This window comes from Mytilus californianus, unplaced genomic scaffold, assembly GCF_021869535.1.
Source record: "Mytilus californianus isolate M0D057914Y unplaced genomic scaffold, xbMytCali1.0.p SCAF_44, whole genome shotgun sequence".
Classification (NCBI taxonomy): Eukaryota; Metazoa; Mollusca; class Bivalvia; order Mytilida; family Mytilidae; genus Mytilus; species Mytilus californianus.
In genome coordinates this window covers 119,758-144,649 of record NW_026262695.1, presented here as the reverse complement: position 1 = coordinate 144,649, position 24,892 = coordinate 119,758, and the positions used below count along the sequence as shown (strand labels likewise).

The following is a 24,892-nucleotide window of genomic DNA, read 5'->3' as shown; positions in this document are numbered from 1 at the left end:
ACTAGATATTGAATGGGAAACAATACACTTAATAACTATCAGAAAATATTAAATATTATAATAATTTAAAGTTTCCACATCATATTCTAGTATTCAACAATCATGTACAACTTTAAGATAACAAAATGAATTGTCATTTTGAGGAGTTTGAAGAGTTTTTTGAACCAACAACGTGTATGGTCTGTTCCTTGTTTTCTTGACAATGTCAAACTTTACGCAAGGATTGTAATATCAGTTTCTGAAAATGGAAAATATTGGTAAAACATACAAAATAAGGAGGAGATTTAATCCTTAGTTTTGTTTATTCTTTAATAATGCTATTTTCTCTTAGCTTTGTTTGCAATATTTAACAAGTATAAAGAAATATAGTTACGAAACATCTGATTTACATATTAGTAATTAAAATAAAAGATAATGTGGAAATTTCCTTTGTTGTCATAATATATTTCACTTAATAATCATAGTCTCATTTAAAAGCAAAACTTTATTCTTTTCGCAAAACATGTAGGAAAAATGTTTTAAAATATTCCTGGACTGTTTTTTATTCTGAAAACTTTCATTGTGTTATACGTTGCAACAGATCACCCCGGTTTTTGATGGGGTTCGTATTGTTGTTCAATTTTTAATTTTCTATGTTGGGTATTGTGTACTATTGTTTTTCTTTTGGTTTTGTTTTTTTTTTTTTACCATTACGTTGTCAGTTTATTTTCGACTTCTGATTTATAATGTCCCTTTGGTGTCTTTCGCCTCTCTTTTATCCTCTATAATCAAAGTACATGCTTACAATGCAACAATAAAATTATGTGAAACTTACGTAAGCAAACCTTGTGCTTAATTACAAATGGAATTTCATGAGTTTTCAAAACCTGCATAATTCAGTAATTATATTCCGCTCCTCTACGTTACTATATTTACGTTTGAATGCATAGACAATGAAAATATTCGCTCATCAATCGTTATTGATAATCTTGGGATTTATCTCTCTTTGTAACGTTAACCTCGCCAATCAAAATCAGGTTTCGCAACGCTTTTTTATATTTTAAAGAATTCACGCTCTCGCAAGTAGAAAGGATCGATTATGGAGAGGGACTGAATTAGTCGGGTTAACGTTTTATAGAATGTATTTGTAATAAGTGTCAGACAAACCTTCCACTAACGTTGTCTCGGTGTTTTGCTAATTTTCTGTTACCTTTTTTTATGTCATTTCTGATGAAAACATCGTTGTGTTATTTATTTGAGCTGTTATTTGATTTCCTAATAAAATACTATTTGAAAGAAAAAAATCAAATTTATTGGTATATATTATCACCGAAATTTTACATGCAAGGAAAACCTAGACTGATGCAAAAAAGTTATGAACTGCGTACCATTGCTGAACAAATGCGTTTACACCCTGTAAAAGGTCCGGGTCGTGTTTCTCAATATATAGGTTCATGCGTAGTGTTTTGTTGACTGTTAATTTTTCCTTGTTGTTTTTCCTTTCGATCATGATGTTGTCTGATTTTTTGGAATTTTGGTTTTTTATTTCCCCTTAGAAGCTTTCCCTTTTTTTTTTTAGATCTGTGATAGTATTTTCTAAATAACAATATAATTGAAATGTAGATGGAAATTGTTTTCAAATTCCAATTAAAAATAAGACTCTTTAAATTGATTATCTGAATTTAAGGATCTTATAAGCCTGATATCTTTTAGGAGGTTTTACAAATTTTAAGAACTATTCTTTAATAATGTACTTGGAAATATAGTGAATAAAGTATTTGTACAGTAAAAGAATTAATGAAATATTATTGAATATGTCTTGATACGATAAAGATAGAGTCATTATTTAATAATTCAATCTGATAATTCAATCAGAATAAGATCATTAGGTATATGTGCATATTTGTATTTCAAGTAGGTGAAAACATAGCAAAACCGCTAGACATCGATGATTCTAGTCTTCTCACATATTGAAGACCCCGTATGCTACTTGTTTTCTCATAACTCTGACCAAAGAGCCAGAACATACCAAAAGATTCATTTAAAAACTATAAGTCAAGAAAAACAGACAACGTCATGATGAAAAAAACGAGAAAGACAAAACACTTAATAGATTGAGAATTAAGATTTATCAACACAAACCCAACTACATACAGTCAGGCAATTAAATCCGGTTATCAAAAACATCAGCTGTTCTTGCTTTATTGGTAACATCCGTCGTGATACTCTTTTTGAAAGACACTGACAAGCCTTATCGGAGATACACGTCATGCAATACCGTGTTTGTAATGTAGCTTGTCTAACGATAATACAACACCACATTCCTAACCATCGTTTATGTTAACTCTAAATCTTGAACGGATTTGAATGTTTAAAGTTAAAATATTGCGTCAAATAAAAGACAACACTGTTACCTTAAACGAAATTGCATACCTTGAACAGTAGAATTACACAACACATAATATTTACAACTACTGCAAAACCGACACGATCTCCTTTAAACTAAAAGATAACTCAGGATTTCCGGAATCCATGCTTTACTAGTGATACCCGTCACATAATTGCAAGTAAAACTTCGCATTCGGTAATGTCACCATCGAGAAAATAAAGGCTGGATTGTGGCTAGACGAAAAATGCATATCAGTTGACTTATGTGACAACGATAATCGATAGCAGTCAACCATATCATGATGTCGTACGTAAAACTTAAATTCACATATCATAATAAACAAACATTTGACAGATGAAACAACAATAAATCCATTTTCTGTTCTTTGGTCGGGTTGTTGTCTCTTTGACACATTCCCAATTTCCATTCTCAATTTTAACTTTTGACATTTCATCGTCTTGTTAAACAGTATATAGTAATGCATTATGATTATTGGAACTTTAAATCGTTAACTTTAAGACATGTGTAGCACTTTCCTACGTTGCATTTCACGCAAAACAATGAAAAACAATTCAAAGAGCAATTATGTTCGATATTTAATGACTTTCTGTTTTTCTGTACTATTTAACGCATAAAACACTGGAATTATATTGGAAACATAAGAACATTACTTCTGAAATACACTCTATTCAAGATTTATTTGAATAGCAAGATATACACTTTTGTGATGACGTCCTGTCACTCAATAACCCGCATACTAGTGAGTGATTGTATTTCACATATCCCAGACTTCAAACTAGAATATATGACATGATGTTTCCAGCTTTCCAATCTTCATTTTCCCATTTCTCAGCAGTAACATATTATCTGCCCAATCGTATGGCGTTTATGTATTTCATTTGATACGTTACGCGCGAGCGTCTTCGAATTATACGGATTTTTAAGTTTCAGGGGTGATCTCCCATACATGTCCAAGACGAATCCAATGTCGATATCCACAATGTCGACACGATATCGATTAACTTGTACACTCATGGCATTACCAGATGTCAATTTTGATGACGACACCAATGACAAAACCTGGTGTCGATTTTGTCGATATCGATATTATCGAATCGAAGTCGCCTCCATATCCAAGTTGACTTAAGATAATGAAATACAAATATGACATATCAAGCTGATTAAATCTTGACCGAATATAAAGATTGACATAGGGTGAATTAATTTATTTTTTAAAAAGACAATCAAGTGGTTATCTCTCCAAATTACTGTTTCCTTTAAAAACAAATTAATGTTTTCTTTATAAAAAAATAATTTTATTTGGTTGTTATTTGACATTGTTATTTAGGTGATAGCTAAGTGAAATATGGTAACATTCAAAGATCGAAAAAATGCCGATACAGTACAAACATGATTTTCTATGTAAAATTTAAATCCATGGGATGTAAACTGCATGGTTTCCATTTCAAACAGAGAAAACATGGTTTATTTATTGGTTCAAATTATATTTTAACTGAATTTGAATAGTTTTAAGTAATCTTAGATCGGTACTTATTGATTTTGTCTGTGTGTTGTTGTTCTTCGTGCCGATCTGATAAGTCAAACCTTTTCCAACTGTTTTTTTACATTTTGTATTTATGTTTTGATTCTACTCTACCGTCTTAGGTCAAAAGAAAGAGTTTAGCGCTTATAAAAATGTTTAACCCCCGCCAATTCCTAGAATGAATCTACTCTAGAGCTCTTTGGTTCAGTGGTTGTCGTCGGTTGCTGTCAGTCATATTTGATTTTGTTTGTCATTTATACATAAATCAGAATGTTTGTTTTCCCATTCGACGGTGCGGTGACCTATAGTTCTTTACATTCTCATCCTTTTTGTGTCTGGTGGTTTCTTGTATCATTGGAAATCGTAAAACATCTTCTTATCTAAATATTTGATTAAGGTAATTGATCTGGAATTGATATCGTCGACATCTTAAACAGACAAACCAGGAGAAACTAAATTGTCTATATAGATAACTGTTGCAGATAGATATTTGGAACGTAATTTGTCGATATCGACATATTAAAACAGACGAACTAGGAGAAATATTATTGGTTATATACATAACTGTAGCAGATAGACATTTGGAACATAATTTGTCGATATCGACTCCATGTCTTCGATATCGTCGATATCGACATATTAAAAAAGACGAACCAGGAGAAACTAAAATATCTATATAGATAACTGTAGAAGAGATCTTTGTAACCTAATTTGTCGATATCGACATCTTAAACAGACAAACCAGGAGAAACTAAATTGTCCATATATATAACTGTAACAGATAGACATTTGTATCATAAATTGTCGATGTCGTCGATATCGAAACTACATCGTGTCTTTGACATACTTCTGTTCCGAAAATACTGATTCAACAGATTGGTTTACCAATACAATATAATTGTGTCTCAACATACTAGCGACATTGTTTTGCATTTCTAGATCTTTACATACCAGAACAGTCGTCTTATCTGTTATTTCACCGAGTGCTCTTTATTCCGGATTATGACATTTATACTGAGTGCGCATGGCCGCTGATGCATGCAAAGCAGAAAACACTTTTTAAAACATGTCTCGTTCTTTTATGTTATTCCCTCAGTTTTTGTTTCTTATCTTGATTTGCCTTCTGAATTCATTGTAAAGGAAATGAGAAAACTTTGAACGACAATTTCGTTTTATTTTGATTTTTATATTATTAATGAATTTGTGAGATTTTAACAACAGTAGACTCCTGTTGCAAATAACTCATCCTTACTCATACGAAAGGATTGACACATTTGAGAAAAAGGGCTATAGAAATATATAAAGTTAGGCTATCAGATCTAGAATCAAGATGATATGCGCAATAGAAACTTTATACAAAATAAACAAACTTGACCACTACGTAAACACTAATTTAATAGAAAGTGTGAGAACGTAAAAAAACGAAGTCTTTATAACAAATGAAGAAATAAGGAGCGATGGACTTTTGGTGTATAACGACAAACAGTGACTGTAATTGTCGTTTTCCATTTTGATTGCCATGTATGTTTGACATTGGCCTTGATTGTTTTTATGAAACACAAAGGTTGCAAAAACACAAGTACTACAGAAATTGTTTCACTTTTATAGCTTTTTATTATCAAATAAATATAAAGCACAGCCATGCCAATAAAATCATCTAGCTACAACATGTTAATGTGAAAAGAATTTCCATTAGAGTAAGACTCAAAGGTCAATTTTTTTCAACCAGCAAAGTTCCGTTTAAAATGAATCTTGATTTTCCGATCTTTTAGTCATGATCTAACAGTAATATTATTCAATGCTTTAAAATCTCTCTAATGTTATTGGTTATACAGTGTGCTTGTTATCAAATACGATATATTCGGGGTCAGTAAATATCATATGTGACGAGAGCGAGCGAAACTGGAGTCCGATATGAACTTTACAGACCACATATAGATCGTATTAGGTTACTAGCATACTGTGTAATAAATTTATCTTACCGACTTTCTTAATATGCGGAATATAAAGACGTATTTGTTAACAAAAATTAAAAAAAAATGTTTTTCGTTTGTTGTTGAAGTTATTAATATAAGTTATTTTAGCCATATTTGGTGTCTGGTGAACTATTACAGTGATCAAGTCTTCGGTTTTAAGAATATGCTTACACTGGTGTACATGTACACAAAAACAAATGCAATTAATAGCAATTTAATATCAAAGAGCTACTACTAACTGTGTATTCAAAATAAACCACGCCCACTGAATGTGCATTTAAAATAAAACTTGCACACTGACCACATAATGCGTATACATGTACCCACGTCTTCGTTTTTAACCAAGTACAATCCAAGAAGGTTGAGTGAGTTAAGATAAAGTTGAATTCATTTAGCAGTATCTATTGTTGGATTGCAATAAATTGTCAATATTTAGTAAACTATATAGTTGATATTTTTGGAAACATGCAACGAGATATATTTGAGTAAGGTGTTTTTTCCCTCGTGACAGTAAATGATAAAACATTATACTATGACATTTACATGTAATATGTATTATCAACCATAGAGCTGTTGATCATGACCTAGGATTATAAATATATTTGACATAAAACATATTGTTATAATCTGATAGAATAAAACGTCTTCCTTTAGAGAAATATAATTCATACAATGTTTTATGACATATTTACAAATTTCTCCCAAAAAAACATTAGATAGATATGTGCAACAGTTTTTTTCATTGTAGAAACGGTAGTGGATACGTCTTTCGTGGCAAATCGGATTCAAACATTGTAACCAATACTGCATGCTTAAAGCGAGGGGTCTTTGGTAGGGTTTAAATAACTTTGAGATTGCTTTCTTCCCTAATTTTCATCTATGACAATGTGCATTTTACCCGTTAAGTTTCAAAATTACGCATTGTTTTAATGATTTTTTTCTCAAAGTAATTCCTTACAGCACGATAAGCTGATGACACTTCTTGAAATGAAACTTTATGACGACCAGTAAACTAGTAAACAAAATTTATTACTGTTTATTGTTTATTGGTTTCTTTAAGAATACAAATAATACAATACTGGATTTTTCAATGTCGATTTCTTCTCTAAAAATATTCGTCCATGCCCTCACTCCATGAACCAATGACGAATTTATCCCACAAAACGATGGTGGTAAAAGAAGTCTGTTTGTTTGCCAACAATAATTTCTGCTGTCGTTATAATTATATCCCCTTGGACTGTTCATTGAAAGGTTCTACAAAGAATCAACAAAACTGTGAGTAGGAAAATAAATAGTTAAAATTAATTAAGATTTAACTAACTTTTAAAGGCAAACATATTGTACATTTGTATCTCTGTTTTTGTTTAACATGTACTTTTTTCATGTATCTAATAAAAGATCTGTGTGTCTGTGTAGAAAATTTTTAACAACAAAATAGTTGTAAGCTTTTATCGATAAGTATATGCACCAATCGCTTAACAAATGTTTAACATTTAATTATTGAAAATTCAATAGAGATGTCCGGACTTGCGACGTAACTTGTTCTATATTTCAATAGTTTACATAAATGTATTTGTAAAGTGAATGTATTCATCAATTGGCATTATTTGTGGTATACAGGATAATTTATCGTGTTTCATCACCTTATAGCAAAATGCATTAGGCGTCCAATTTATACATAAAGCATAAGCGTAAATCAAGTGTATCGTATGTCGCAAGTCCAGACAAACGTCTCTAATAGTGAAGTGCGGACTTTATAATCATTAACCTTGCATTTGTAATAGACGACAGATCATTTGATGTAATTTTTGTTCAGATTTATTTCGTAAATAGGATATATAAGATTTTAGTCATATACTAATGTCTTTACTAATGATACAATTTTATAAGAAAAAGCATGAGTTATAATAAATGTATGGACATATCTAACAAGTGTCTATTAAATACAATACTGAGGTGTTGGAGAAGTCACATATTGTGTATTTTATCATGCATAAAACACTATGATAACATATTACCTTCACTACAATATGCAAAATTCGTCAAGAGTAGACATGAACACGATACTCCAGACGGGTTTGTTGATATATATATTAAGCAAATGCCCATGTTCAAAACTAGTCATTACTTAATATATGCATTAGTTGGATGATTTTTTTTAATCCATGAACCCCGCTGCTGTCTAGGACATCATAAGATTGATATGACAATAGCTATATCGTTGATCATTGACTAACCATATTATTTTAAAAGGCTTTTATATGAAGACAAAATGGATAGCCAAAATAACAAGGAGAGTACCTGATACTTGCAACACACTTAAATTGTATATCGTAAGAAGCAGTAGTAAAATGAGGATTGTATGACGAATATCACTGAAACTATGTTTTGTTATGGAATCTGGTATTTCCTATTGTGCTGAAAAAATATTGCTAGCAATAAAAATTCGAAAATGTTTTTAAACATATCAAAGTGTATATATAATATTCATATACTTCGTAAAAGAATTAATTCAATTTCAGAGACTTTCAGGGTCCTCGGTTGAAGAGTGGTCTAAGTAGTTCATCTACTGTATCAATAGCCTGTCAAGTCTGACGTCGCAGGTGAATTCGACTCCAATCTTAATTGAAAAGGATTGTCAGTTGTCCTGCCGTAGGTCGGTGGTACTCTCCGTGCCTACCATCAATAAATCATTAATCAATCAATCAATCAAATACTTTTACTACCGAAGTGTTTAAAGGCCTTGACTACACATGATGACTTTGCACTGTCAGCCATGGCTTACGCATGTGCTTTTAATATATTTTATTTTTTAAATATTTCAGAGGCATTAGGCCCTTTGGTACTTATTGCTATTGTTTGTCTCTATTTGCTGTAGAAACGCTAAAAGTCAAGGATGTATAAGATCCGAAACACTTGAAGAGTTATATGACAAAGCAGAACAAAAGATAATAGCAAAATCTATCTAAAGTCAACTTTAATATCAACTGGTGCTAATAGCCCACAAGAAACATTTGTCACTTCAAATACAATTTTCAAGGAAGGGTCGTTAGGATGCAATGTGAATAACATAAACAGTTATCAAGAGCTATCATGACTTTGCACGACATATACATTTGTTTTCGTTGTTCTGATTCAAAAAATCTATTTACAACTTTGTTATACACTTTGGCTCTATAACAAAATAGAGCTTTACATATTGTAAAGATAATTTTTATTGATTATTATTTTATTTGACCATTAAATGACTTTGAGTCGTTAAGTAACCTCCATATGAACCTATTCCAAAGTCATCAATTCATATGTTTATGTATCAGGCGGTCATTAGTGGTACATACTACACCTTCCAGAAATGCTGCCGTGTATTGCATGACAATTATTTCCCACCAATATATGACTCTGTTGTTGAAAACAGTTACCACAACAGAGAGTCCTACAACTTCCTGGATCCATCAAACCATCCGTTATTGTACCGTTATAATCTACAATAAAAAGATAAGCATTCATCAAAAAGAACTGCAAATTTATCAAAGATGAATAAATAAAAAGTTTATTTGCGGTTTCAGTTACAATTAAATATGGATGAGTGTAGTGCTTGAATTCTTAAAATGTTTTACTGTTTACTGATTCTGTCAATCTAAAAAAGATCTCGAGATAATTAAATTCAAAGACATTAAAATTGGCAAGTATCGTACATTAAGGGCAATAACTCCTACAATGTGTGAATATGAAATTTCAGTATCTAAGTATTAGCGGTTGAACTTCCGGCCTTTATAACAGTTACCTGATTCAATCTACAATATTTAGTTAATCATCAAAAAAGGCAAACCCGTCTAAATTTAGAAAGTAGTGCAATAATATACAATTACTGTCTACTGATGAGGTAAACATGTAGTTAATTGACTTTTCATATTTAATATAAAAAGTGAATATCCGTTTTTCAATAATCAGTTAAACCACATATTTACCGAAACAAAAGACGCTAATTGTTTTGTTCCATATTCATAGAGAAACAATGTATTTAATGACATTTATTTACCAAAACCATTGTAAATAAAACATTATACATGTTAAGGTATATCACTTTACTTCAGGCGATTATGCTGTTTACTTTAACAAAAACAAATTCATCAGAAAAATCTACAAAAATAATTCTGATACGAACAGACTCCAATTATAAGTCGTTCGATTACTTCGATAACATTTCTTAAGGTAGATCTTGACCTTTCTTATATTTTTTCAATGTTAGATTTAAGAGGTTTCTCGGTTGAATTTCAAGATAATTGACATTTTATACACTTTTAACCTACATTATGTATTAGTGTTAACGACCATATTGGCTCTTTAAAAGGGGAAACAACAAAAACTTCATACTTGATATCCTCTGAAACATACAGGTGTTTGAAGAAATTGCTTTCAGAAAATATTTTTTTTCTTAATGTTATTACTGACGACGATGGACGCTAATTGAAGCCCGTGGATTTTAGAATATATATACTTTCAAACTTACATTTATGCACAAAAAAATCGCTTGAAACGTGTCATGCATTATTCAGTTATGTAGGAACCCCTTTGGCAAAGCAGACACAATTTATATTTAGTCCCTTGAATGATATAAGATATACAAATATATGTGATTTTTTTTTTCTTAAAATGAAGTATCTTTTAAAAATATAAAAATGCTTTCTTAACCCTACCCCCATCTTCATAGTCATATATGGTTGCAACTATTATCATAATTACAGAAAACTAAACAAAAATGATTAGCTTGTACATAATAAATATTGTTTTTGTCTTTAAGACAGTGTATGGTGGAGTTATTATTGCTCAGTCTTTATTTTGTTATGCTGTGTTTTGTAGATTGTATAAGTTTCAGATTTTCAAATATGTGGCCAGTGTCAATACCACTTGTTAGGTTTAACAAATAATGTACGAAAGGAAACGATCAAGCGTAACCGAAAAATAAGAGTTCTCTAAGAAAGAGATAAACATTTTAATTACCTTTCATTTTCTTTTGTTTTTGTTCTTTTAAATTGGTTGAAAGGGATGGTTGAAAATTCAAAAAAAAATCATGTACATTCCCGCTTAATATAAATGGGATTATCCCAAATCCGTATCATCGCCAGTATCTGAATTTTTTGAATGATATGCCATTTTGGGAAACTGTTGTAAAATGCAAAACTTTGATGAACTCTGCGTATTTGTTCAAATCATTCAAATGAATTAGGGATTATAATATCAGACATACATCTATATAAGTGTCTATAATTAACATCAGATGTAATTTGGGTTGTTGTGTCGTTGAGTTGCTGTCTCATTTACGTATACTTCGCATCTCCGTTCATTCATGTCTATTCAAATGATTATTAACAAAACCTAAAACGATTGTCTGGCAACGTTTGAAGAGCTTACATTTGCTTTTAAGTGCTTAATTGCTACTCCAATTTATTATTCCGATTTACTGTCTACAATTTGTGAAGTTAAGTCATGGTATATTAAATCATGATACATATAAGGATATAATTGACTACAATTGATCAACGCACGCAAGAGAATTGAGAATTATGTACCTTACGAAAATAATGGCAATTTAAAATGTGGAAGAGGTACTGTACATAGTGTACGTCTTTTTCATTGGATTGTTTGACAAGAAATTGTAAATATACATGATATGGTCTGGTCCTCTAGGTAAATCTAAACATACATATTTGCCAACTAATTCATTGCGCACATCCCTTGTCTATGTTTTAAACTGTTTATTTAGTTTCAAGGTTTTGAAGTGTCGTATCTTAGTGTTTATTTGGGTCTTTTTTAGAAGTTGATTCAAATTGCTGATCTTTGACAGTTTTTGATAACACCATCAATTAAATCAAAACTGTATTTAGGCTTTTGCGAGGTTGAAATTATTTATAGGCACCTCTCTGTTGAAAATTTTATCTTGACCCATTGATGATTTTAGTTCATTGTGTCCTTGAAATGCTGTCCCATTGACGCATGACTACATTACCTTTTAATTCTAATTGTATATATATTTCAACATGTAAAATAAACTGCTTTCTTATAAAAGGAGATTTAAGGCATTCATCAATGAAGCAGCAACCCATAAACACACAAATCCTGAAGAAAATATTACTTTATTCTTATATAAAAAATAACTTTTCTACGTCACATTTCATTTGGCAATGACCAATGGATGCAACGTTGTATCCTTTAGTATTATTGTCCATGCTACGTGTACATCTTTGAAAAATAAAACTATATGTATTGAATGGATTAACCCTCACAAAATCACGCGTTGCCACTGTGGATAATTAATCATACAATTTCATTTTGTCAACGATACATTTAGTCTTTGTTGACTAAAGAACAATATTTACCATATTAAATTCAACATCATGCGTATTTGACCTTTATTTATCAAAAATGTGTACTCATATGTTTGCCTATAATACTGTGGTTTTCGAGAATAATTTTTTTTTTTTGTGGTTTCAGTCATTCATTTTGATTTTAAGTCATTTTAGTCAGAAATTTATGATTGCTTTTTATTTTGTTTGCTCTCACATTGCCATACAGCCAACACCTCCAGGTATTCAGGATATTGGGCCTCGGTGGCCGAGTGATCTAAGTAGTCGAACTACTGCATCACTAGCCTGTCAACACTGAGGTTGTCAGTTCGAATCCCGCACGGGACAGGAGTACCCGACTCCAATCTTAATTGACTAGGATTGTCAGATTTTTACCGAAGTTCGGTGGTTCTCTCCGGCTAATCCGGCTTCTTCCACTAGTAAAAATTGTCTGTCACGAAATAGCACAGGAGTGTTGAAAATGGCGTTAAACACAAATCAATCAATCAATCAATCAATCAATCAATATTCAAGATATTGATTAGGTGCCTATTTTATGAAAGAGAAAAAGAGAAGCAAAAAATACCAAAGGCATAATCAAACTCGTTAGTCGAAAACGAAGTCACAATACCATGACAAAAAAACGGACAACGACCACAAGACAAACAACATTATACAAAACACAACATAAAAAGCTTACGACTTAGCAACATAAACCCCACCAAAGATATAGAGTGATTTTAGGTGTTCTGGTACGGTAAACATATCTTGCTCCACATCTGGCACCCGTCGTGTTGCTCATGTCAGTACAAACATATTGATCAGCTTATTCGGTATGTCACATTCGAGGAAATGAAGTGATAAACTGATTGTAATGATCGTTCGAAAACAAAAATTGAAACGCTACGTATGGTTAAAAATCAGAATATTTCACATATTGTAGCTGTGTTTAGATTTGTAAAATTTTGTGAATAATAAAGCGGGTTCGGTTTAATTTCAACAATGAACTAGGATAATTTCGTCGTGCATAACAACTGTTCAAACTCAAAAACTTGCTTTTCAGATTTCATACAAAAAATCGGAATTAATTGAAATTATTATAAAGTTGGCCGTTGATGGATTTAACTATTGTTTATGTCTTTTTTTTGTCATACAGCTATTCAACTGCATCGGTTCATATACTTCCTTGGCTTTCAAAGTTTCGGCTTTGAGCGTTAATAATAAATGTTAATCCAGAAAACGCTTCGGAACCGGTAAATTTATAAAGTATTGTATTCATTTATTTTTCTAGCCAATAAGCAAATAGACCACTATTAGCCATAGACATATGTAGTAATTTAGAGGTACTCAATGTCATTTTATTTTTGATTTTATTGGAGCTGATATGTAAATATATACAATACTATTTTACATGTTTTTGATTAACTACACATACATACCAAGTACTTCAATCTACGGAGTGAATTCACGGTAAATCGCTTTTCCTATCCAAAATTCATTTTCAATCGGAATAATGGTATCCTTTAAATTTTATTCATTGTCTTCTAAGCCTTTCCCCCACACCTAGTGCTAGCTTCAAACCAAGTAGTCTCGTTGGACATGTGATGGACATTTAAACCTGTGTGCAATAATTGCAAATAAGAGGTAATTAATTTGTTAGAATATTTTTATCATTACAACACATTCTTTATTATGATTTTAAGTCTGCACAGATAATGTCATTGTTATCAATTTCGCATTAAGGTAACACATTTTAACACATACAACAATAAGATAGTTTGTATGACATCCTTTTGAAATATTAATCTGAATCCATCCTTCGCAGGATTGATCATATACAAAAATGCAGTGCCGATTAGCTATACAGATCATTCAAGAAAAGACATAAAATTCATTCCAAAGTAGTGAAGCGGATAGAATATACATGTACATTATAATTAAAATTCAATGCATCAGTGATATTAGAAAATAATCATTATGCGACATATACATTTGGCAGTGAATTATCCTTGTAATAATCGAATGATAAGTTAAAGATAACAACGTCATGTTACGGATGTTTTAAGAATTAAACAAAAATTACTAAATAACCACACTTAAATCTTAAGATTAGACTCAAAATTTTATCAATATGAGGTTTTGGTGATTTTCTACTACTGTATCATCATAATGTTAATTTCCTTCACACAATAAATTAATTACAACTATATAGGTTGCAGAATTTAATGGTACATAAGTTTAGTGTAACTAACTAGCCTTTTCTGAGTTTTCTCTGGTTTATATTTTTCCATTAGCTGTATTGACCATCGACTCTTCGGATCACGATTACAATACAGCTAACCTCAAGATTATACGACGGCCAATTTAAAACAGCTAGTTCGTAAAACATTCGTTTAAAGATTCTTATCAGAGAATGAGATGTGGTATGATTGCTAATGAGACATCTGTCCAGACGAGTTTGAATTACGTGAATTTAAGCAACCATAGAGCATCGTACGGCCTTCAACAATGGGAAAACCGGCATTTGTAAGCTTTAAGTTAAGACAACAATATGAAAAAAGTGAAGAAATTCAAACAGAAAAAAAACAACGGCCTGATTTATGACAAAACAATAAACAAAAAAGATTACAGATATCATACCACTTTATTCTTACTGTTAACACCAGTTTCTATAAGTGTTACTGAGAGATATTCTGAAAAACATAATAAGGAGAAGGTCTTAAATAGCTTTTCAGTGAGACAAGGTCATTTGTCTGTTTAATCAGAAATCTCATTAATATTTTTAACCTTTATATATAATTTTCCTTTCAGTTAATTTGTGTTAATTTCAGATCTTGTAGCACTTTTTGTTAAATCATTTGTGAAGACAGGCAAAAGATACCAAAGGAATTCAAACTCATAAATCGAAGGAAACTGACAATGCCATGACAAAAATCGAAAAACGACGAAAAGACAAACAACAGTACATAAAACACATGATGGAAAACTAAAACTGAGCAACTCAAACCCCACCAAAAACTGTGGGGATGATCTCAGGTACTCTGAAAGGGTATGAAGATCCTGCTCCTCATGTGACAGCCGTCATGTTGCTCGAGTAAGTTCAAACCCAGTTCGGTAGGTAAATTAGATCCTTTTTTGCAAAGTAAAAAATGTTGGACTTCAGATCAGATAACTCTAGTCTCTTGTCTATATGTTTTTTTTTTTAATTTGTACACTCTTATGATATGGCGTTATTTTAAAAGATAAACCTAAATATCACTCCATATCCGTAATAGTGGTCGATATAACAAAAATCTTTCAATATTTGTCTCAATTTTACCTATTACGGAGATCAAATGCTAAAGTACAGCGGTTAAATTTTACTAGCGTTCTTGTCGACATTTATTTAACATTCAAGATAACAAAGCAACCGAAATAGTTATCACGGTCCAACAGTACCACGACATTTTATTAATGAGTTTCTGTTTCTAAATGCGAAATTGTTTCGTCCAAGGAGGTATTTTGATTAAACACGTTTGTTTTCTTTTCATTTACTTCAGTCATGCCAATTTTGAGATCACAAAAAATAAAAGGGGTCTCCTATTCATGCTAGCTGTCCAATGTCAATTGCTTAAATTATCACCATGACAAGACAGCTATCAAAAACAAATATTTTTTTTTTCAATAACTACCTAAAATAGCTAAATGGTTAAGTTTATATTTGTGCACACATAACATTTATGATTACTTCTTTATATATTTTTTATTTAATTTATTAGGATTAGGCGAATTTTTGAACTGGTACGTGTTTGATAGATGCATGTCGTTTGTTTGAATGACATGCTCACCTTTTTTGTGTTTGATTTTATAGTTTGGTTGTTGTCCAATCGACGTACACTCTTTCTCCTGATATTCTTTGTCAATGTACGTTTCCAAGGGGAACCATGCTGATTCGTTTAATCGTTATACCAAAAAAACAAACACTTCATTGCCGAATTCACAGGTTAAATAATGTACATGTTGGTTTTAATTCTAGGTGATTTTAAAAATGTTAACAGAATTCGCTATGACATTTATATACCTTGTTTTTTTATAAATAAGTTTCGAACATATTATTTCTATATTTTTGATTAATTTAATAATTGACTATTAGTTATTACGATTAATATATCAAACAAGTTATTTGTCTGAGTTTAAGGTTATCTCGAAATGTTTAACTGATATTGATGTTGATCTAGTCATTACAACTGAACTTGATATTTTTTAATCTCACGTGTTTAACCGATTACATAAAACATACTAGTGTGCAAACAATTAAATTCATGTACAGATTTGATAAAGGCTGGAAATTATCTAGTTGTAGATATAATTCAGGAAATTATTACTTAGCTGAATTTAAATCTATATACGAAAATAGGGTGTCAACTTATAAACATGTTAATCTATATATGTTAGGAACGCCTTCTTAGGACTAACGAACAGATGTTTATACAAATATGCAACGAAAAAAGTATTTCGATTGAACGATAAAATACTTTCTAAAGACAAGTTCAAAGCTGCTCAATATAAGTGTCCTAGTATTTCTAAAAGTGCCTTTATAATACGATATCCGCACCTCCTTAAACAATCGATGAATTTCATGAATCGAAACTAAATTACTTGATATCTTTGTCATGTTCAGGGCACCAATATCAAAATATCTAAATTGTATTATTTATATATTGTGATTTTCCTATATACCAGGACATCTCCGTTCACTTTTACTATTTTTTTAACGAATATGATGAAATATCTTTTGAAAAGAAACATTCGAGACATCTTGAAACCAGGAGGTCCGCTCATAGTATTTTAGCGGGGGAAACTGCGCTTTTTTGCTGAACTCGTACACATTTTTGTTTAGGGGCCAGATGAGGCCCGCCTCCAGGTGCGGGATTTTCTCGCTGTGTTGAAGACCAATTGGTGGCCTTGGGCTGTTTTTTGCTCTTTGGTCAGGTTGTTGTCTCTTTGACACATTCCCCGTTTCCTTTCTAATTTTATTTCTCATTATATGGCAAATATTTCCAACATTAAACTTCATGTATTTCCAATATAAACAATAGAGTAATGTTTATGTTCTCAGATTACTGGAACATGTGCAATTACTATGTTTAAACCGTGTCATTGTCCATAAACATACATCAGGCTCCGTAAGCCCGTTCTTTTGATTACCGAAGAGATTTTGTATTATGATTCACTTTACTAAAGTTCGCTAATAAAAATAATTTATATCGATATAAAAAAAGTTAAAAACACATCTCATTACAACGATGGAAAAAATTTGGTTGTGTCTATTATTAAAAATCTCTGCAGCGCTTAACCTAAGATCTCTTTAGGCATACTATGCTCATTTTCAAATGTTTGGGTTTAAGCGAAAAGTTGTATGATCAATAAAAGCAACAATGTCTCCTAGTTAATTAATAATTGTTTTCCCTCTATTTCACAAAATACTGCGGTAACATATTGTATACGCTTGAGTATTCGTAAAATGAACATGTCCTGAAGAATCATGCACAAAGTTGTTGAATGGAGCTTGGTTTTAACAGATATATAGTATACTCTTTACAACATTTGGACAACCTATTACTTAACATTTTGGTTTTTTAAACTTTAGACAGTCTGTTAAGGATTAGTACACTTAATGTCTGCAATAATTGTTTAAACACATTGAAGTTATATTCCTATGCATGTATGATGGAAAGTTTAGATCAAGATAATGACAAGACCGCTTTACATTTTTCAGGTTATTTTGCAATACAATTTATTCGGCCTAATAAAAATATCGGAACCTCAGTTTAGTAATAATATAATCTCGATTAATTAACGTTTTGATAAATTGTAGTGTCTCAATTTATTAAGTATTTATAGATTTATCTGCGACATTACCGATGTATTGTATTGAATTCATTTATTTTCGTGAATACCAGTTTTCGTTGATCGAGAACAAATTGTATTTTCGTGGATATTTGATTTCGTGGTTTTGCCCAAGTCTTCATGAAGGCTTATAGAAAATATGTACTTCGTTGAAAATTTAAATTCGTTGTTAACCTAAGCCAACTAAGCCCACGATAATTGGTATACAACAAATAATAATGAATCCACAGTATTTCATTTTACAGGTTTTGAAGAATCATTGATATTCTACTAATACTTAAGATTATTCTGATTCAAGAAATAGGGATTCAAAAACATTTCAGTAACAGCTTATCAGATTTGCTCATAGTTATTTTTATACAAATAATAAACGGGACGACATTTCATTGACGTTCCCAGTATTTATTTTTTATGAATTGGATACTTTTAATGTGATATGTGCATATTAACAGGAAAAACTCGAATCTTAATTACTGTTTATCTTTGATAAAAATCTAGTTTCACCTTGTCGCTTTTTTTTACTGTTCCAAGTCATGTTGCTCGTCAGGTGTTGGCTTATATCATATCGTATTATTTATCAGTGACGTAATAAAAAAGCTTACATTCTAAGTTTATTTTCTGATGTTTTATTTAAAACTACAACGCTTTCCACTGTATTCTTTCATTATTGTATTTTCTTTTGCTATTAGTCTGATACTTTTAGTAACAAAAAAAGCTTACATTGATTATTCTATTCAAGTTATTCAAAACTTTCATTAACTAGCGGTATTAGAAGCTTGACATTTTGTTAAGACCACATGTTATTGTTGGAGAACTGTACGTTAACTCTTTAATCTTTCCTTTGTTTTATAGTTGAGTTGCTGTCTTATTGACGTTTACCATACATCTACTGTCATTCTCATAAAATGTATATGAGATTAAAAATAAGATTAAGAATATTTATTGAATCCAATTAAATGGCCCGTTTTCGAGCATATACATATGTAAATATATAGTATCAATTATACAGTACTTTTTATGATATATTCCATTAAAAATAAATTCATAAATAACTATACTCCATACCTGATTGTGTTTAAAAATAAATAAAAATAGAACCCTCTCTGATACATAAAACATAAACTACATCACTACTACATGTTCATTTAGTTTCTGGAATGCAAATTTTCTCTTATTTCAAAACTTATAAATCTTGACACTCATATATTAACATTTTCAGACTCACTGGACATCAACAAAATTAGCTGTTCATACTTTGAAATATAGTGGAAGTTTTTACATTGAATGCATTTTTCACTGAGAATAAAATTCCTTTCCTTTCCGTATGCAGTGTACTCCATTAAAATCTTATATATGTAGGGAAGGCATTGACATTTTATTGAATGCTGTGTTTTTCTTTAATTTCCTCATTTATAGTTCTATACTTGACATGAAAGTTTCATTTGTATGCGTTTATACAAAACTGAGCAGGCATCGTTTTACTTGAGATACAGAAAAACCCAAAAGTGCGAGTAGAAAGTGTTTCACATGAAATAATATACCATGTTCCTTCTTTTTTGCTATATCCAATTCCGACTTATCTCGCACAGTTAGGAAAACGAAATTCCAAATACTTGTATATCTTGGTAGCATTGCAAGTTAAAACATTGAATAATCTTAATGATAGCACAAGGAAGTAAAGTCAGTAAATATTGGATGTACATATCACTTAGTAATGTCAAACTTTTAAGTTAAATAGGGAAGTTTGTATTCAGATAGTTTTAGATAACCGTCATTTACCTTACATTGTAGCAACAATATGATACTTAGATATTTTATAAACTGTAGGTACAGGAAGTTTCAATAACGTCAGATGAATACAATTAAATGAAATTTTGATGAAAACCTAAACAGTATTTGCCGTTAACTATTAAAATTTAGCAATGATTTGTGTTTATTTATTCGTCTTTTTCTTTCTATGGTTATCGTGGTTTGCTACCTTAATCAAACGATAAACATTATTAATTTGTGATGTACGATTTTGTTTATCAATGCTTTTTATTGGTCTGTCATTATGATACAATGTAGAGATTTTCTTGAAAATGAAACAAAACGTTTGTTTATTATATAATGCGAAAATTGGTATGGGAATAATACATTGGTATGAAATTGATGTTATTGAAAAACAACTATGGATCTCAATTTCGCTACACATGGATAATATTAATAAAAAAATGATAGAGTATTGCAACCTACAAGAAAATTGTTGAACCAAGGCTTTCAAAGTTGAGGTTGTTCTATCGAAAGTTTTACGGACGGACGACATTGAGAGTTTATTAACTTACTTTTGCCGAAAGAAGCTGAGTGTAGCTAGTGGGGCTTGAAATGCTCAGAGTTCATCACAAAAATTTGGTGGGGTTCGTTTTGTTGAATCTCACCCACTGTGTAGTGGTTTTTGGACAGTTTGTATGTTCGTCGTCCGTGTTTTTTTTTTTTTTTTTTTTGAGGGGGGGTGGCTATGGCATTTTAAATGTTGTTTGATTTTATAATATCTATGATTCGCTCCAAGTCATTAATTCCTTCTTTCATGTTATTTGCTTCATCGACAATGCAATGTTTAATCAGCAGAGGTACCGTGGTTTACAAATGAAATATTTGAAATAACCATTTAAATACCACAAACATGCAATCAAGAAACTTAATTAATATGGGATGAACTCGAATATTATATTTTTAATAAATAGTGCTTTACAATTTATCGATGTGTCTAGGGTTAAGTTTTCTTTCATTGAATTTATATGATCACGCCGTCTTGTCATACATTTCGGTTTCGTTCATTAAATCACTTCTGTAGGTTGAAGAATAATCACAGTCTTCGTCATTCTGTACTCCTAAAAACGAATGGTCATATACATCGGTTACTTCGTGACTTCTACTAAACTCGGATATATCATATGTAGGGTCATTCTGGTCTCGCATTCCTTCGTGACTGTCGTACAAGTTTCCTCCCAATATGATTTTTCGTTTTTGTATATCATTTAGCTGATCATATTGTCCATCTGATGAATCCGTATAAGTCTCGTCATTATTTTTAAACTTTTGGTCAGATTTGTTCAATTTGTCGACTACCGCATACGTGTTTGATTGGTTTGTTGCAATTCCATAGTTCTGGTTGGATATCTGTTCAACATGCGATGCATTTACGCAATGTAAATCACACTTCGGTCTTTTTGAAAATTCTACTTTGTCATCATTAGTTTTCTTTTTTCCTTTGAATATCCCAATTGATCTGCCAAAAAAAAACAGAAGTCTCATAATGTTACAATGACAAACTGAATATGTAAATGCGTTGAAGGTCTCACTTTTATTTTGCGATTAGAACCGGGAATTAGAACACCGCTCTGGTGGGTTTGTCTACGTGGGAATTTTTTCATTTATTTATACCAGATTAATGTTCGTCATGCCGACATAACATTTTATTTGTAGCTGACATCAAATAGCATAACGCCATACAATAATAGCAATATAATGAGAAGCTAATATTCAATATTGGTGGAGCTTCAATCTATGAAAAGAATTTGTTCAAAAGTTGTTTGTCGATAATTAAATAAGTTTGTATTATTTGTTCTTATACATAAAGGCGACTGTAGTTTGCTGTTTTTCAAATCTCGCATATCTATAAGGAAGAGACAAATCAAGGTAACAAACAAAACTATTGAGTTGAGACCCCTTCACTGCGTATCGATCAAGTAATTTGTGATGGTTACCGTAAAAAATCTGAACCGGTTACAAAATCAATGTTGACAAACGGTTCCATACATTTTGAAAGCAGGAACATAATATCTTCACTACCATTTGGACACAACATTTCTTATATATTTATATCTTATTCTTATTTAATTGTAATACAATAATGACATAATACGTACTTAAATTAATTAATATAAAAAGAAGAAGATGTGGTATGATTGCCAATGAGACAACTCTCCATCAGAGACCAAATGACATAAAATTAACAATTATTGGTCACCGTACCGCCTTCAACAATGATCAAAACCTATAACGCATAGTCAGCTATCAATTCCTCCACCTTAACAGCAATATACTAACTTCACCTGCAAATATGATATAAATATCCCAACTAATTCGATATTCAAGAGCTTGCATCTGCTACACAGACTTTATAAAAAGTCACCAATGTCTGAGCAGAAAGTGGATGAACAAGGGTTATGTCAAAGAACGTCTCGTCCTTTTTTCTAAAATAAAGTTCATCGGACGATACCAAGACCTTGTTGAAAAATATTCCGTACCAACTTCACAAATAATACATGATGGTCTGAAAGTATAGATTATATGTACTCATTTTGTTCATAATCTTAATTACGTGTTTTAATATAAATAAGAAGATGTGGTAAGAGTGCCAATGAGACAACTCTCCATCCAAGCCACAATGTGTAAAAAGTAAACAATTATAGGTCAAAGAACGGCCTTTAACACGGAGCCCTGGCTCACACTGAACAGCAAGCTATCAAGGGCCCCAAAATGACTGGTGTAAAACAATTCATGTAATATTATTTTTATATGTCTTTGTTTATGTTTAAAAATTACTGTTTAATCCATTTTTGGTAATATCTTTTTGGCATGGCTCGGTATTTATACATTCAGTCATTGTGTTATTGTGCAATGGTCATTTTTTGTATTCTTGTCTTTCATTTTTGCTCATGTGCTTTGTCTATAAAGTGTCTATATTCCATTTTGTTTATCTTTGTTGGCATAGTTGTTTGTTTTATAGTGATTAACATTAAAACACAACGTAAACAAAGACATACAGATATGACATAAACTCAGATCCCACGGGTTTCGAATAATCTAGATTTCTAGTATTCATAGATATTACACCTAGACATATGGTTTACCTTTTCCGACACACAAAAATCGCTGCTGATATCAACAGTAAAACAAAGGCACCAATTACTCCACCAATAATTATACCTACAATTTGTAAATGAAGTATCAAATATCAAATAAATCGCCCTTTGATTACAAGTCTCCGAGAGGACCACAGGCCAAGTAATGTGAAGTGATTTTAAAGATTTATTAAGTTGTATAACTTTAATTTGTTAATATATATGTATATATGATCTTAACAATCACGTCTTCGGCTTCTTGAAGTTATATAAATCCTAATACAGACAGTCTGACTATGCAATGACATGACAAAATACGAAAAACGACGAAAAGTTGAACAAGTCTACAAAACACAACATAGAAACTAAATATATGCAGCATGACCATCACAATGAATCGGGGGGGGGGGGGGGGGGGGGGGATCAAACGTGCTCCTGAAGGGTAAGCAGATTCTATTCCACATGTAGCAACCGTCGTGTTTCTATTGTAAATACAAATACAGTTATGAGTCTTGTTGGTGCTGTCCCATTCGATAAAAATAGGACAAAATATTGCTGTTACGAAAATCGGTGAAAAATGTGATACAGATATTACATTACGGTCAATCAACTGGTGATTGCGCCCGTAAAATTTCAATGGAATTACTTCAAACTTACCACTTGGAACGTTTAGTTTTATAGCTCCTCTTTCAGAGAAATCTTGAAAGGAACTACGAGTTATAGAGCAGAATGCTACCATGCATGTGTCGTTTGTCTTTATGCTAGTTTTTTTTTTTTGTGCTTCATGCCGGTCTGATGAGTCAAGCCATTTTTAACTAATTTCAGCAGTTTGTTCTTATGTTGTGCTGTTACAACAAAGTTGGGGGGGGGGGGCTAGGATTAAGTGTTCACAAACATATTTTACATCAGAATAGTTTGTATGTGCCTGTCCAAAGTCAAAAGCCTTTAACTCGGTGGTTGTCGTTTGTTTTTGTTTGTTATATCGTTTCTCGTTTATTGTTTTGTCAGAAATCAGGTTTTTAAAGTTTCATATTTTGTCCGTTGTAGTCATTTATATCTGAGGTTTTTTGTTGTCCTATTGTTGACGGTGACTTATCATAACTGTTTAAATCCACATATTCTACACTCTGTTGAATAGTTGTCTCACTGGCAATCAAACCACATTATTTAGATACGAATTGTTTTCTTGAAACGAAAAAGACTGTGTCGCGGTATTGTATACACAATAACTAGATTACACTTAATCCACTGTGTTTCGCACTGTTGAATATTATATTTGAACAACAGAAAAGCCAAAAAAGATGACAATGTAAATATGTTTATTTTTGTGCAGTGATGGAACTTACTAGTATATGATTTTGTCTTGCTGTTCTTGCTCGAAGAATCATCTGTCAGTTGGTTGTTGGTGAGTGCTTTCTGAGATGTGGTGATGTGTTTTGAGTCAGAAACTTTTACTTGTGTAACACAAATTTGTTTCAAATTACTGAATTATAACAGGTAGGATGATTTTTTCTTATAATTTGAATAAATACAGTTCACATTGAATGTTTAGAATACAATTTTAGTTGCTATATCATGGATAAATGACAGAAGATAAAAGAGTATTTTTTTACAACACATTTTTGCTTGAAGCAGCAACAAGCTAGCCGATGAATTGTACAATCGAGATGTGTCTCTTCTTATGATCAACAAGAAACTGTAAAGATAACATTTGCTTTAATTCCAATTAATTCACATTGACATTGATAAAAAGTGTCAATGATGTTTTAATGCAGAAAAAAAATGTGTAAGTCCGGAAGATGTCATTGAGAAATGATTTAGTTTTAAATTAGCAAATGGATAATAAATAAAGGCAACAGTAGTTCAATAGTCATGAATCGATTAAG

The 24,892-nt window shown here is 31.4% G+C and overlaps 1 long non-coding RNA gene across 1 annotated transcript; it reads right to left on the bottom strand.

Moving 5' to 3' along the window:
* Positions 1-20,686: 20,686 nt before the first annotated feature.
* Positions 20,687-24,455, bottom strand: LOC127699936 (uncharacterized). The gene is made up of 3 exons (XR_007981305.1): positions 24,353-24,455; positions 23,016-23,091; positions 20,687-21,388 (listed from the first exon to the last, which is right to left on the bottom strand). It is a non-coding gene; the product is annotated as an uncharacterized LOC127699936 (long non-coding RNA).
* Between the last annotated feature and the right edge of the window lie 437 nt (positions 24,456-24,892).